The 13,060-nt window shown below is 46.9% G+C and overlaps 1 protein-coding gene and 1 pseudogene across 3 annotated transcripts in view; both read right to left on the reverse strand.

The window, feature by feature from the left end:
- The window catches only part of LOC139280807 (ELKS/Rab6-interacting/CAST family member 1-like), a 1,247,673-nt gene that overhangs the window by 653,496 nt on the left and 581,117 nt on the right, over positions 1 to 13,060 (reverse strand). The gene's annotated exons all lie outside the window — the stretch shown is intronic.
- Positions 9,205 to 9,383, reverse strand: LOC139225952 (U2 spliceosomal RNA; annotated as a pseudogene).

Consider the following 13,060-nt stretch of genomic DNA (forward strand, 5'->3'; position numbering starts at 1 on the left):
TTATGCCCTCCAGTTCTAGTCTCCCCTATCAGTGGAAACATCCTCTCTGCATCCACCTGTCAAGTCCCCTCATAATTTTATACATTTCGATAAGATCACCTTTCATTCTTCTGAATTCCAATTAGAGGCCCAACCAACACAACCTTTCCACCCCCTCATCTCCAGAATTAACCTAGTGAACCTTCTCTGAACTGCCTCCAAAGCAAGTATATCCTTTCGCAAATATGGAAACCAAAACTGCACGCAGTATTCCAGGTGTGGCCTCACCAATACCCTGTACAACTGTAGCAAGACTTCCCTACTTTTATACTCCATCACCTTTGCAATAAAAGCCAAGATTCCATTGACCTTCCTGATCACTTGCTGTACCTGCATACGGTCTCCATGTTTCCACACTGGTTTTACTGATCTCACGCAGTAAAACCAGTGTGGAATTTTCACTTTTTGCATTCTTTTTCAAGGATAAGACAGCCCAGTACAGCAGAGGAACATTGCCAACAGGTTGTGGACTGCCAAACCTCCACCCTCTCACCCGCTATGAGGAGAAAACTATTCAGATCCTGGGGAAGGAAGCTACAGAGGAAGTTGGAGAGCTGGCAGCTGCAGGTTAATGCTGAACTTCGGCTTCTCTTCCTTCTCGGACTATTGTACCCCACATTACCCATCAGCAAACTATAACATGGAATTCTTGTACCTCTTCTCTCTACCCCTCAGCAACCCACTGTAACAGGTCTTCCTCTTTTCGCCCTCTCGATGTGCCCAAAGAAGCAGAGAAATAACTTTGGGCACTTTGCATCCGCCCTCGTCAGCACTTTAGTTCACACGCCATCACTCACATGCTCCATCCCAAACACCATCCCAGAAACATTCAACCAAGGGAACAAAACAATAAGGCAGAAAAGAGTGCACTGGGTGAAATACAGAACACAAGTGAGCAGGAGCAACTGGTGGTGGAACACAAGGAGCAAAATATTGCTGACTGGAGGGTTAAGAGATATCATCCCTCGGCTGAAGAGTCCAGAGATAAAGACCTCACAGGGTCTGCTTTTAAAAGAAAGTTGCTGTTATGTCTTGAATAAAGCAACATAACTGAGTACTGTAGATGTGAGTAAGTGTGACCTTAGTCTCTTTATTCTAACTCCAGAGTGTTGGCACAGCATGGGAGGCCTGCTTATATACAGTATTTCTAAGGGATGCTGGGATCCCTTGGGACTCCAACAGATGCGCCCTCTGGTGGCGGTAGAATACTGGTTACATAGGGTTGCATACATAACATCACTCCCTCTCAAAGTCAACAGTACACTTATTTACAGGGTGAGACGATCTGGGGCTTTTTGCTCCCTTGTCGATTGTCTCGGTGCAAATGCAGGTGTGGGTGAGTTGATTGGTTCTTCGCTGGGCTACTGCGCAGCTGGCTTTGCTGGGCTGCTGGGGATGATGAGTTCAGCTTCGTGATCAACTGTGATGTCGGTTGCCACTTGTGTGTGTGTCGAAGGGTCGAAATTGGTGGTGTCCTCTTCAGGTTGCTCGTGGCAGTCTGTGAATCACAGTTTGGTTTGGTCCAAATCCAAATGCTTTCTGCAAGTTAGTCCATTTGCGAGTTTGACCTGAAACACCCTACTCCCTTCTTTGGTTATGACAGTGCCAGCAAGCCATTTGGGACCATGTCCATAGTTGAGTACAAATACAGGGTCATTGACTTCAATATCGCGTGATAAATTTGAGCGATCATGGTACATGCTTTGTTGATGCCGCCTGCCCTAGACGTGATCATGAAGATCAGGCTGGATGAGAGAGAGCCTTGTTTTGAACGCCCTTTTCATGAGCAGCTTGGCTGGGGAAACCCCGGTGAGTGAGTAGGGTCTGGTGCGGTAGCTGAGCAAGACTCGGGACAGGCGGGTCTGCAGGGAGCCTAACGACACGCGTTTCAAGCTTTGCTTGATGGTTTGGACTGCCCGTTCTGCCTGGCTGTTAGATGCGGGCTTGAACTGGGCAGATGTGACGTGCTTGATCCCATTGCGGGTACATGAATTCCTTGAATTCAGCGCTAGTGAAGCACGGCCCATTGTCGCTGAGAAGGACATCAGGCAGGCCGTGCGTGGCAAACATGGCTCGTAAGCTTTCGATGGTGGCCGTAGATGTGCTTACAGGCATTATTACACACTCAATCCATTTTGAATAACCATCCACAACAACCAAAAACATTTTGCCTAGAAACGGGCCAGCAAAGTCAACGTAGATCCGAGACCACAGTTTGGAGGGCCATGACCACAAACTTAGCGGTGCCTCCCTGGGTGCATTGCACAACTGAGAGCAAGTGTTGCATTGGCGCACACAAGACTCCAAATCTGAGTAGATGCAGGGCCACTACACATGGGATCTGGCTATAGCTTTCATCATTACTGTGCCTGGGTAGGTACTGTGTAGGTCGCGTATGCACGTTTCCCTGCCTTTCTTCGGCAAAACCACGCAATTTCCCCACAAAAGATAGTCCGCCCGTATGGACATTTCGTCTTTGTGCCGCTGGAACGGCTTGATCTCTTCATGCATATTTGCTGGGACGCTGGACCAGCTCCCATGGAGGACACAGTTTTTTTAACAAGGGACAGTAAAGGATCCTGGCTGATCCAGGTCCTGATCTGGCGGGCCGTAACGGGTGACTTTTTGTTTTCAAATGCATCCATCACCAAGAGCAAGTCTGCAGGCTATACCATTTCCACCCCGGTGGTGGGCAATGGCAGCTGACCGAGAGCATCAGCGCAGTTCTCTGTGCCTGGTCTGTGGCGAATTATATAGTTATATGTGCAGACAGCGTGAGCACCCATCTTTGGATGCGAGCAGAGACATTGGTATTAATACCTTTGCTCTCTGAGAATAGCGATATGAGTGGCTTATGGTCAGTTTCTAACTCGAACTTAAGCCCAAACAGAAACTGGTGCATTTTTTTTACCCCGTAAACGTAGGCCAGAGCTTCTTTTCCAATCATGCTGTAGGCCCTTTCGGCCTTGGACAAACTCCTGGACACATAAGCGACCGGTTGCAATGTTCCCGATTCGTTTGCTTGTTGTAACACACACCCGGTCCCATATGAAGACGCATCGCAAGCTCGCACTAAACGCTTACATGGGTCATACAGAACAAGCAGTTTGTTGGAACATAACAGATTTCTGGCTTTCTCAAAAGCAACCTCTTGTGATTTCCCCCATACTCAGTCACCTCCCTTGTGTAGCAACACATGTAGAGATGTTAGCAAGGTGCTTAACCCGGGTAGGAATTTACCAAAATAATTGAGGGGTCCCAGGAACGACCGCAGCTCCATCACGTTCTGTGGTCTCGGCGCGTCCTTGACGGCCTCAATCTTGTCGTCGGTGGGTCTAATGCCATCTGCCGCGATTCTTCTCCCTAAGAACTCGACCTCCGGCGCCAGGAAAACACACTTTGAGCGTTTCAACCCGAGTCCCATGCGACCTAGCCAACTTAGAACCTCTTCCAGGTTCTGCATATGTTCGATGGTGACCTGTGATCAGTATGTCGTCCTGGAAAACCACGGAAGCTTTAGCAGGCTCTCCATGTTCCTTGGAAAAATAGCCGCGGCCATTCAAATCCCAAACGGGCACTTATTGTAGATGAACAGATCTTTGAGCGTGTTGATGCAGGTGAGGCCTTTCGAAGATTCAGCCAGCTCCTGCGTCATTTAGGCTGAGGTCAAGTCCAGCTTGGTGAATGTCTTTCCTCCTGCCAGGGTCGTAAATAGGTCATCTGCCTTGGGTAGCGGGTACTGCTCCTGCAGCGAAAAACAGTTAATCCTTACTTTATAGTCCCAACAAATTCTGACCGTGCCATCGCCTTTGAGGACGGAACAATCGGACTGGCCCACTCGTTCAACTCCACCGGCGCGATGATGTCCTCTCGTTGCAGCCTGTCCAGCTCGATCTCCACTTTCTCTCGCATCATGTATGGCACCGCACGTGCCTTGTAGTGGAAGGGTCGTGTACCGGGAACCAAGTGGATTTGCATCTTCGCCCCGAGAAACTTCCGATGCCTGGCTCAAACAACGACGGAAACTTGCTCAGAACCTGGGCACATGAGGCGTCGTCGACGGACGAAAGCGCTTGGATGTCGTCCCAGTTCCAGCGGATTTTTCCCAGCCAGCTTCTGCCGAACAATGTGGTGCTATCTCCTGGTACAATCCATAGTAGGGGTTCGTGCACCGCTAAATCATAGGAGACTTTTACTGCTGCGCTGCCAATTACAGGGATCAGCTCTTTAGTGCAAGTTCTCAGCTTGGTATGAATAGGGCTCAGCTTGGGCCTGTGTGCCTTGTTGCACCACAGCCTGTCTAAGGCCTTTTTGCTCATGATAGACTGACTCGCACCCATGTCCAGTTCCATGGATACTGGAATTCCGTTCAGTTCGACTTTTAACATGATTGGTGGACATTTCGTGGTGAAGGTGTGTACCCCATACACTTCTACCTCCTCGGTTTGAGTCTCTAGTTCAGTTTGATCCGCTATGGATTGGTCTTCCTCTGCAACGTGGTGGTTTGCAGGGTTTGCAGCTCATCTGCACAAATGCTGGAGGTGTCCCATTGTTCCACAGCCTTTGCACGCATAGTGTTTGAAGCGGCATTGATGGACTCGATGAACACCTCCACAGCGCCAACAAGGTCTCAACTGCCTCGCATGATGGCGGACTCTGGGTCATCTGAGGTCGTGCAGCTGCAGGCGTGTACGTTCTGCCATATGCATTCCTGCCTGAAAATGACGTTACTTTGTGTACAGTTCTTGCTGAAATATCTTTATGCTGTGAAATTTGTTTGGTGTTATCACTGGTGGACATCGTTATGGCTTTGCTCAGGTTCGGTGTTTCAACAGTCAATAGTTTGCGAAGGATAACCTCATGACCAATGCCAAACACAAAAAAGTCTTTTAGCATTTGCTCCAGGAATCCATCGAATTCGCAATGTCCTGCAAGGTGCCTTAGTTCAGCGACGTAGCTCACCACTTCCTGGCCTTCAGACCGTTGACATGCATAAAATCGATACCTTGCCATCAGAATGCTCTCCTTCGGATTTAGGTGCTCCCAGCGTACACAGATCGTCATACGATTTGGCTGTTGGTTTCACCGGAGCAAGAAGATTCTTCATGAGGCCATGGGTTGTTGCCCCGCAGACGGTGAGGAGGATCACCCTTCGTTTGGCAGCATTCGCGCTTCCTTCCAGCTCGTTGGCCATGAAGTATTGGTCGAGTCGTTCCATGAAGGCCTTCCAATCATCCCCTTCTGAGAATTTCTCCAGGATGCCAACAGTTCTCTGCATTATCGCGTGGTGGTTCGTTATCTTGTCGCTATTTGTTATGTCTCGAATAAAGCAATGTAACTGAGTACTACAGACGTGAGTAAGTGTGACCTTAGTCTCTTTATTCTAACTCCAGAGTGTTGGTACAGCATGGGAGGCCTGCTTATATACAGTGCTCCCAAGGGATGCTGGGATCCCTTGGGATTCCAACAGATACACCCTCTGGTGGTGGTAGAATACTGGTTACATAGGGTTGCATACATAACAGTTGCTTGCATACCATCAACCATATGTGCGGACACTGGCAGCTATGTCAGACAATGTGCTGCAGATGGGAGGGGGTTGTCTAAACCCCCACGTACTGGTATACAGATGGATGGCTTTTCAGCTCTGCAGTGAAACCTAGAACATGTAACAGCAAAAGCCACCACGACAGAGGTCTTCACAACAAATGGATGCTCAATTCCTCAATGGATGTTCAGAATGTTGCCACAGAGGCCTTGGATACTGGATTGGAAAGGACTGTCTCTTCATTCTCTTAGCATTTGGGGATGGGTTACAGACAAAATATCTCATGGGGCTTCACTAATTTTGTTGGATCAATAGAGATGACATGGCAGTATTATGCATGCATGATGTTGCTCTCTCAGGAAGGCAGCACATACAGGACCTCCAGCCAGGCTTTTACAACACCTTCACTTATGGCTGAAAAAGTGTATGCAAATGCACATGCAGTGCAACCTTACCAGACTGTCTCCTTCTGTTGCTCCTCCTCTTCTTCCAGGAAGCAAAGATGGAGGAGAATTCCTGATGGCAAAATCATCGTGCTCTAGTTGAAATGGGAAGAGGGGGGAATGTACTGTGTATAGTTCTGGTCTCCATGTTACAAAAAGGATATAGAGGCACTGGAGAAGGTACAAAAATGATTTTCAAGGGTGATACCAGAACTGAGAGGTTATAACTATCAGGAAAGACTGAACAGGCTCGGGCCCTTTTCTCTAGAAAAGAGAAGGCTGAGGGGTGACCTGATGGCAGTCTTTAAAATTATGAAGGACTTTGATAGGGTAAACACAGATAGGAGTCCCAAACTAGGGGTCATAAATCTAAAATAAAAACAGAAAATGCTGGAAATACTCAGCAGATCAGGCTGCATCTGTGAGAAACAATAGTTAATGTTTCAGGTCGATGAACTTTGTGATGAAAGGTCATCGAACTGAAACGTTAACTGTTTCTCTCTCCACAGATGCTGCCTGATCTGCTGAATATTACCATCATTTTCTGTTTTTAATTTCAGATTTCCAGCAGCTGCAGTATTTTAGTTTTGTATGAGGTCATAAATATAAGATAGAAACTAATAAATCCAAGGAAGAATTCAGGAGAGACTTCTTTATCTAGAGGGTAATTAGAAACATAGAAAATAGGTGCAGGAATAGGCCATTCGGCCCTTCGAGCTTGCACCACCATTCAATAAGATCGTGGCTGATCATTCACCTCAGTACCCCTTTCCTGCTTTCTCTCCATACCCCTTGATCCCTTTAGCCGTAACTCCCTCAAGTTAGACTGTGGAACTTGCTACAACATAGAGTAATTGAGGTGAACAGCATAGATGCCTGTAAGAGGAGGCTAGTTAGATACAGGAGGGAGAAAAGAATAAAAGTATATGCAGATAGGGTAATCATGAAGTAGGACGGGAGGAGGCTCGTGTGGAGCACAAACACCAGCATAGATCAGTTGGGCCGAATGGCTTGTTTCTGTGCTGTAAACTCTATGTAATGTCAGCCCCATAACAAATGGTACAAAGCCTGATGGCAAATTAGGTGACATTAGTAAAACAGAAAAACAACAAAAAAGACACAGTACCTGGAAATTGTATAAGTTTGTCCACTTGAATTTACTTTCACCTTCAGAGTAGCACATAGCAATCTGAATGTTTATTATATACCCGTATCAAATAGTAATCATTGCAAGTGAGATGGAATTGATGGATGCATGACTTCACCATGTTAATTAACTCGTGTTTAACTGACCTGATTGAGTTTTTTGATGAGGTAACAGAGAGGGTTGATAAGAGCAAGGCTCTTGTGATGTGATGTACATGGACTTCCAAAAGTTGTTTGATAAAGTGTCACATGGAATAAAAGGGACAGTGGCAGCATGAATACAAAATTGGCTAAGTGGCAGAAAACAGAGAGCAGTGGTGAACGGTTGTTTTTCAAACTGGAGGAAGGTTCCCTAGGGGTCGGTACTAGGACCACTGCTTTTCTTGATATATATTAATGACTTGGGCGTACAGGGTATCATTTCAAAATTTGCAGATGACACAAAACTTGGAAGTATTGTGAACAGTGAGGAGGATACTGATAGACTTCAAGAGGACATAGACAAGCTGGTGGAATGGACGGACACTTGGCAGATGAAATTTATCACAGAAGTGTGCGAAGTGATACAGTTTGGTAGGAAGCAGGTATATGAACAGAGAGACCTGGGGGTATATGTGTACAAATCGTTTAAGGTGGCAGGACAGGCTCACCATCCCTAGGTATGTCCTGTCCCCACAACAGAACAGACCCACCAGAGGTAGCGGCACAGTGGTATACAGTCAAGAGGGAATGGCCCTGGGAGTCCTCAACATTGACTCCGGACCCCAAGTAGTCTCATGGCTTCAGGTCAAGCATGGGCAAGGAAACTGCCTGCTGATTACCACCTACTGTCCTTCCTCAGCTGATGAATCAGTACTCCTCCATGTTGAAGACCATTTGGGAGAAGCACTGAAGGTAGCAAGGGCACAGAATGTACTCTGGGTGGGGGACTTCAAGTCCATCACCAAGAGTGGCTCGGTAGCACCACTACTGATCGAACTGGCCGAGTCCTGAAGTACATAGCTGCCAGACGAGGACTGCGGCAGGTGTGAGTGAACCAACACGAGAGAAAAACCTACTTGACCTCGTCCTCACCAACCCACCTGTCACAGAGGCATCCATCCATGACAGCATTGGTAGCAGTGACTACCCCACAATCATTGTGGAGACAAAATCCCATCTTCACACAGAGGACACCCTCCATCGTGTTGTGTGACACTACACTGTGCTAAATGGGATAGATTCAGAACAAATCTAGCAGTTCAAAACTGGGCATCCATGAGGTGCTGTGGGCCATCAGCAGCAGAATTGTATTCCACCACAATCTGCAACCTCATGGCCCGGCATATCCTTCACTCTACCATTACCATCAAGTCAGGGGACCAAACCTAGTTCAAGGAGGAGTGCAGATGAGCATGCCAAGAACAGCACCAGGCATACCTAAAATGAGGTACCAACCTGGGGAAGCTGCAACACAGTGGAAGCATGCTAAACAGTGGAACCAGCATGTTATAGACAGAGGTAAGCGATCCCACAATCAATGGATCTGATCAAAGCTCTGCAGTCCTGCTACATCCAGTTATGAATGGGGGTGGAAAATTTAACTAAAGGGTGGAGGAGGCTCCATGAATATCCGCATTCTCAATAATGACAGAGCCCAGCATGCGAGTGCAAAAGACAAGGCTGAAGCGTTTGCAATCACCTTCAGCCAAAAGTGCCGAGTGGATGATCTATATCGGCCTTCTCCTAAGCTCCCACCATCACATAAGCCAGCCTTTAGCCCACTCGATTCACTCCACGATATCAAGAAAAGTCTAAGCGCTAGGTACAGCAAAGGCTATGGGCCCTCACAATAACCCGGCTGTCATGCAGAAGACCTATGCTCCAGAACTAGCTGCGCCTCGAGCCAAGCTGTTCCAAAACAGCTATAGTACTGGCATTTAACCAACAATGTGGAAACTTTTTTTTTATTATGTCCAATTTCTTTCCAGATCAACTCTAACGCCAAAGATCACTTTGCGCCAATATATTTGATCTTAGGCCAAAAGGCGAAGTTGCACCATTCCTGGATACACTGCAATACCAGGTAGGTGCATGGAGTGGACGGGGCAAGCCCCTGTTCCAGCTCCCTGCCCAAAAAACAATTTAATATCAGGTTCCCATAGGGGATATTAAATTGATAAGAACAGATACTACACTTGAACTTAGCCAAAAGGCCGAGAAGCGACAATGTGGAAACTGCCCAGGTATGTCCTGTCCACAAAAAGCACAACAAATCCAATCTGGCCAATTACCGCCCCATCAGTCTACTCTCAATCATCAGCAAAGTGATGGCGGTGTCATCAACAGTGCTATCAGGCGGCACTTACTCACCAATAACCTGCCCACCGATGCTCAGTTTGTGTTTTGCCAGGACCATTCAGTTCCAGACCTCAGTACAGTTTTGGTCCAAACATGGACAAAAGAGCTGAATTCCAGGGGTGAGCATTTGACCGAGTGTGGAATCAAGGAGCCCTTGCAAAATTGTAGTGAATGGGAATCAGGGGGAAAGCTTTCCACTAGCTGGAATCATACCTAATACAAAGAAAGAAGGTTGTAGTTGTTGGGTGTCAATCATCTCAGCCCCAGGTCATCGCTGCAGGAGTTCCTCAGGGCAGTGCCCTATGTCCAATCATCTTCAGCTGCTTCATCAATGACCTTCCCTCCATCATATGGTCAGAAGTGGAGATGTTTGCTGATGATTGCAGAGTGTTCAGTTCCATTCACAACTGCTCAGATAATAAAGCAGTCCATGCTCGAATGCAGCAAGCCCTGGATAACATTCAGGTTTGGACTGATAAGTGGCAAGTAACATTCACACCACACAAGTGCCAGGCAATGACTATCTCCAACAAGCGAGAGTCTAACCAACGCCCCTTGACAATCAATGGCATTACCATCGCCGAATCCCCACCATCAACACCCTGGGGGTCACCATTGACAAGAAACTTCACTGGACCAGCCACATAAATATAATGGCTACAAGAGCAGGTTAGAGGCTGGTTATTCTATGGTAAGTGTCTCACCTCATGACACCCCAAAGCTTTTCCACCATCTACAAGGCACAAGTCAGGAGTGTGATGGAATACTCTCCACTTGCCTGGATGAGTGCAGCTCCGATATATAACACTCAAGAAGCTTGACATCATCCAGGACAAAGCAGCCCGCTTGACTGGTACCCCATTCCACCACCTTAAATATGCATTCCCTGCATCACTGGCACACTGTGGCTGCAGTGTGCACTATCTACAAGATGCACTGCAGTAACTCGCTAAGGCTTCTCCGGCAGCATCTCGCAAACACGCGACCTGTACCTCCTAGAAGGACAAGGGCAGCGTGCGCATGGGAACACCATCACCTGCAAGTTCCCCTCCAAGTTACACACCATCCTGATTTGGAAATATATCGCCGTTCCTTCATCGTTCGCTGGGTCAAAATCTTGGAACTCCCTCGCTAACAGCATTGTGGGAGTACCTTCACCACAAGGACTGCAGCGGTTCAAGGCGGTGGCTCACCACCACCTTTTCAAGGCCAATTAGGGATGGGCAATAAATGCTGGCCTCGTCATTGACGTCCACTTCCCAGGAACGAATAAAAAAAGGTTTAAAAAGCATATGGGATCCTGGACTTCATTAATGGAGGCATAGAGTACAAAAGCAAGGAAGTTATTATGAACCTTTCTAAAACACTGGTTTGGCCTCAACTGGATTATTGTGTCCAATTCTGGGCACAGCACTTTAGGAAGGATTTAAAGACCTTGGAGTGGGATCAGAAAAGATTTACGAGAATGATTCCAAGGATGAGGGATTTCAGTTTCGTGGATAGACTGGAGAAGCTGTGGTTGTTCTCCTTGGAGCAGAGAAGGTTGGGAGGAGATTTGATAGACGTGTTGAAAATCATGAGGATCCAGACAGAGTAGATAGAGAGAAACTATTCCCATTGACGGATGTGTTGAGGGCTAGAGGACATAGATTTGAGGTGATTGGCAGAAGAACCAAATGCGACGTGAGGAAAAACTTTTTTACGCAGCAAGTAGTCAGGGTCTGAAATGCACTGCCTGAAAGGGTGGTTGAGGCAGATTCAATCTTGGCTTTCAAAAGGGAATTGGATAAGTACCTGAAGGCACAAAAGTTGCAGGGCTGCAGGGAAATGGGACTAGCTGAAGTACTCTTGCAGAGAGCTAGCACGGGCTCAACGGGCCGAATGGCCTCCTTCTGTGTTGTAACCATTCTATGATTTTAATACCACCTCACTGCCAATGCCCACTGGAAACCATGGCAGAAAATTGGGTGGGCACAAAAGTGCGTTCAGGTCGGACATAATCGATCCCCACCCCATTGCCGGTGACTGTCTAAATACTGCCCCAAATTGGATGGAATGCAGTGGAAAATTTAGGTTGTTGTATCTGAATAAGCACTATAAAAGAGCACGGTGTCTCAAGGGGCAGCTGTGTTGCATAGAGATGGTGGATTTTTAGATCACAGTGCTAAATAGGCCAATATTGAGAGGTCCCAGATATCTTGCAAGTTCTACATTATGATCCCTCATGTCTTGTGAGCCCCTACAACATTTAACACATAACATCAAAGCATTAAAAAAGTATTTAAAACTCACTGACCTCCATGTAATTTGCACAAGAGAAGAGAAAAATTCCTTTGATAAGGATCAAGTATGAACACTCATTTTACACATGTACGCTGATGACACCCAGCTCTACCTCACAACCACTTCCCTCGAATCCGCCTCAGTCTCTAAATTGTCAGACTGCTTATCCAACATCCAGTTCTGAATGAGCAGAGATTTTCTCCAATTGAATATTGCGAAGACCGAAGCCATTGTTTTTGGTCCCCCACCACAAACTCCGTTCCCCAGCCACTCACTCCATCCCTCTCCCCAACTTCTGTCTGAGGCTGAACCAGACTGTTTGCAACCTTGGTGTCATATTTACCCTGAAATGAGCTTTCAACCACGTATCCAACCACATACCAAGACCGATTCCAAAATTCTCATCTTTGTTTTCAAATCCCCCGCATGGCCTTGCCCCTCCCCATCTCTGTAATCTCCTCCAGCCCCACAACCCCTCCCCCCCCGCCGAGATGTCTCCGCTCCTCTAATTCTGCATTCTTGAGCATCCCTGATTATAATCGCTCAACCATTGGTGGTCGTGCCTTCTGTTGCCTCGGCTCCGAGGTCTGGAACTCCCTCCATAAACCTCTCTACCTCTCTTTCCTCCTTCAAGATGCTCCTTCAAACCTACCTCTTTGACCAAGCTTTTGGTCACCTGCCCTAATTTCTCCTTATGCAGCTCGGTGTCAAATTTCTATTCTCTCATAATACTCCTGTGAAGCACCTTGGGATGTTTCACTTCATTAAAGGCACTATATAAATACAAGTTGTTGTAATTTTACACGAGTGGATGATTTTGTAAAAATAGTACACATGGGAGTGTAGCAAGTTCATGCAGTTAAGTGCTTGTCAACTGCAGTTCCTACCCTGTCTGTCAATGAATTACAGGCATTGTTCTACATCCTGGGGTACAGCTGATGAATAAACTGTTTACACTTTGCTCTCATGTTTCATCTGAACCATTTGTTTGGATTGCTTCTATATAATGTACTGAGAATTCCCAATATTATTTGTTTTTGCCCCATCTTTCTTTATCCACTATTTTTCTCCGCGACCCCTTGAATGTGTTAAATCCTTGGTGGGGTGCAGTTGCTTGGGTGCCGGAGGTCCTCAGACACCTTGCCCGAGTGACCATTCTTCATGTGTGTTTCTAGACATTTACAGCCGAGTCCAATTCCATCCTCACAACACATGCTAATTTCCAGCAGAGATTGCTAGAATGCTAATTTATTTCCCCTTC

Source organism: Pristiophorus japonicus, chromosome 15 (genome assembly GCF_044704955.1).
Source record: "Pristiophorus japonicus isolate sPriJap1 chromosome 15, sPriJap1.hap1, whole genome shotgun sequence".
In the NCBI taxonomy this organism is placed as follows: Eukaryota; Metazoa; Chordata; class Chondrichthyes; family Pristiophoridae; genus Pristiophorus; species Pristiophorus japonicus.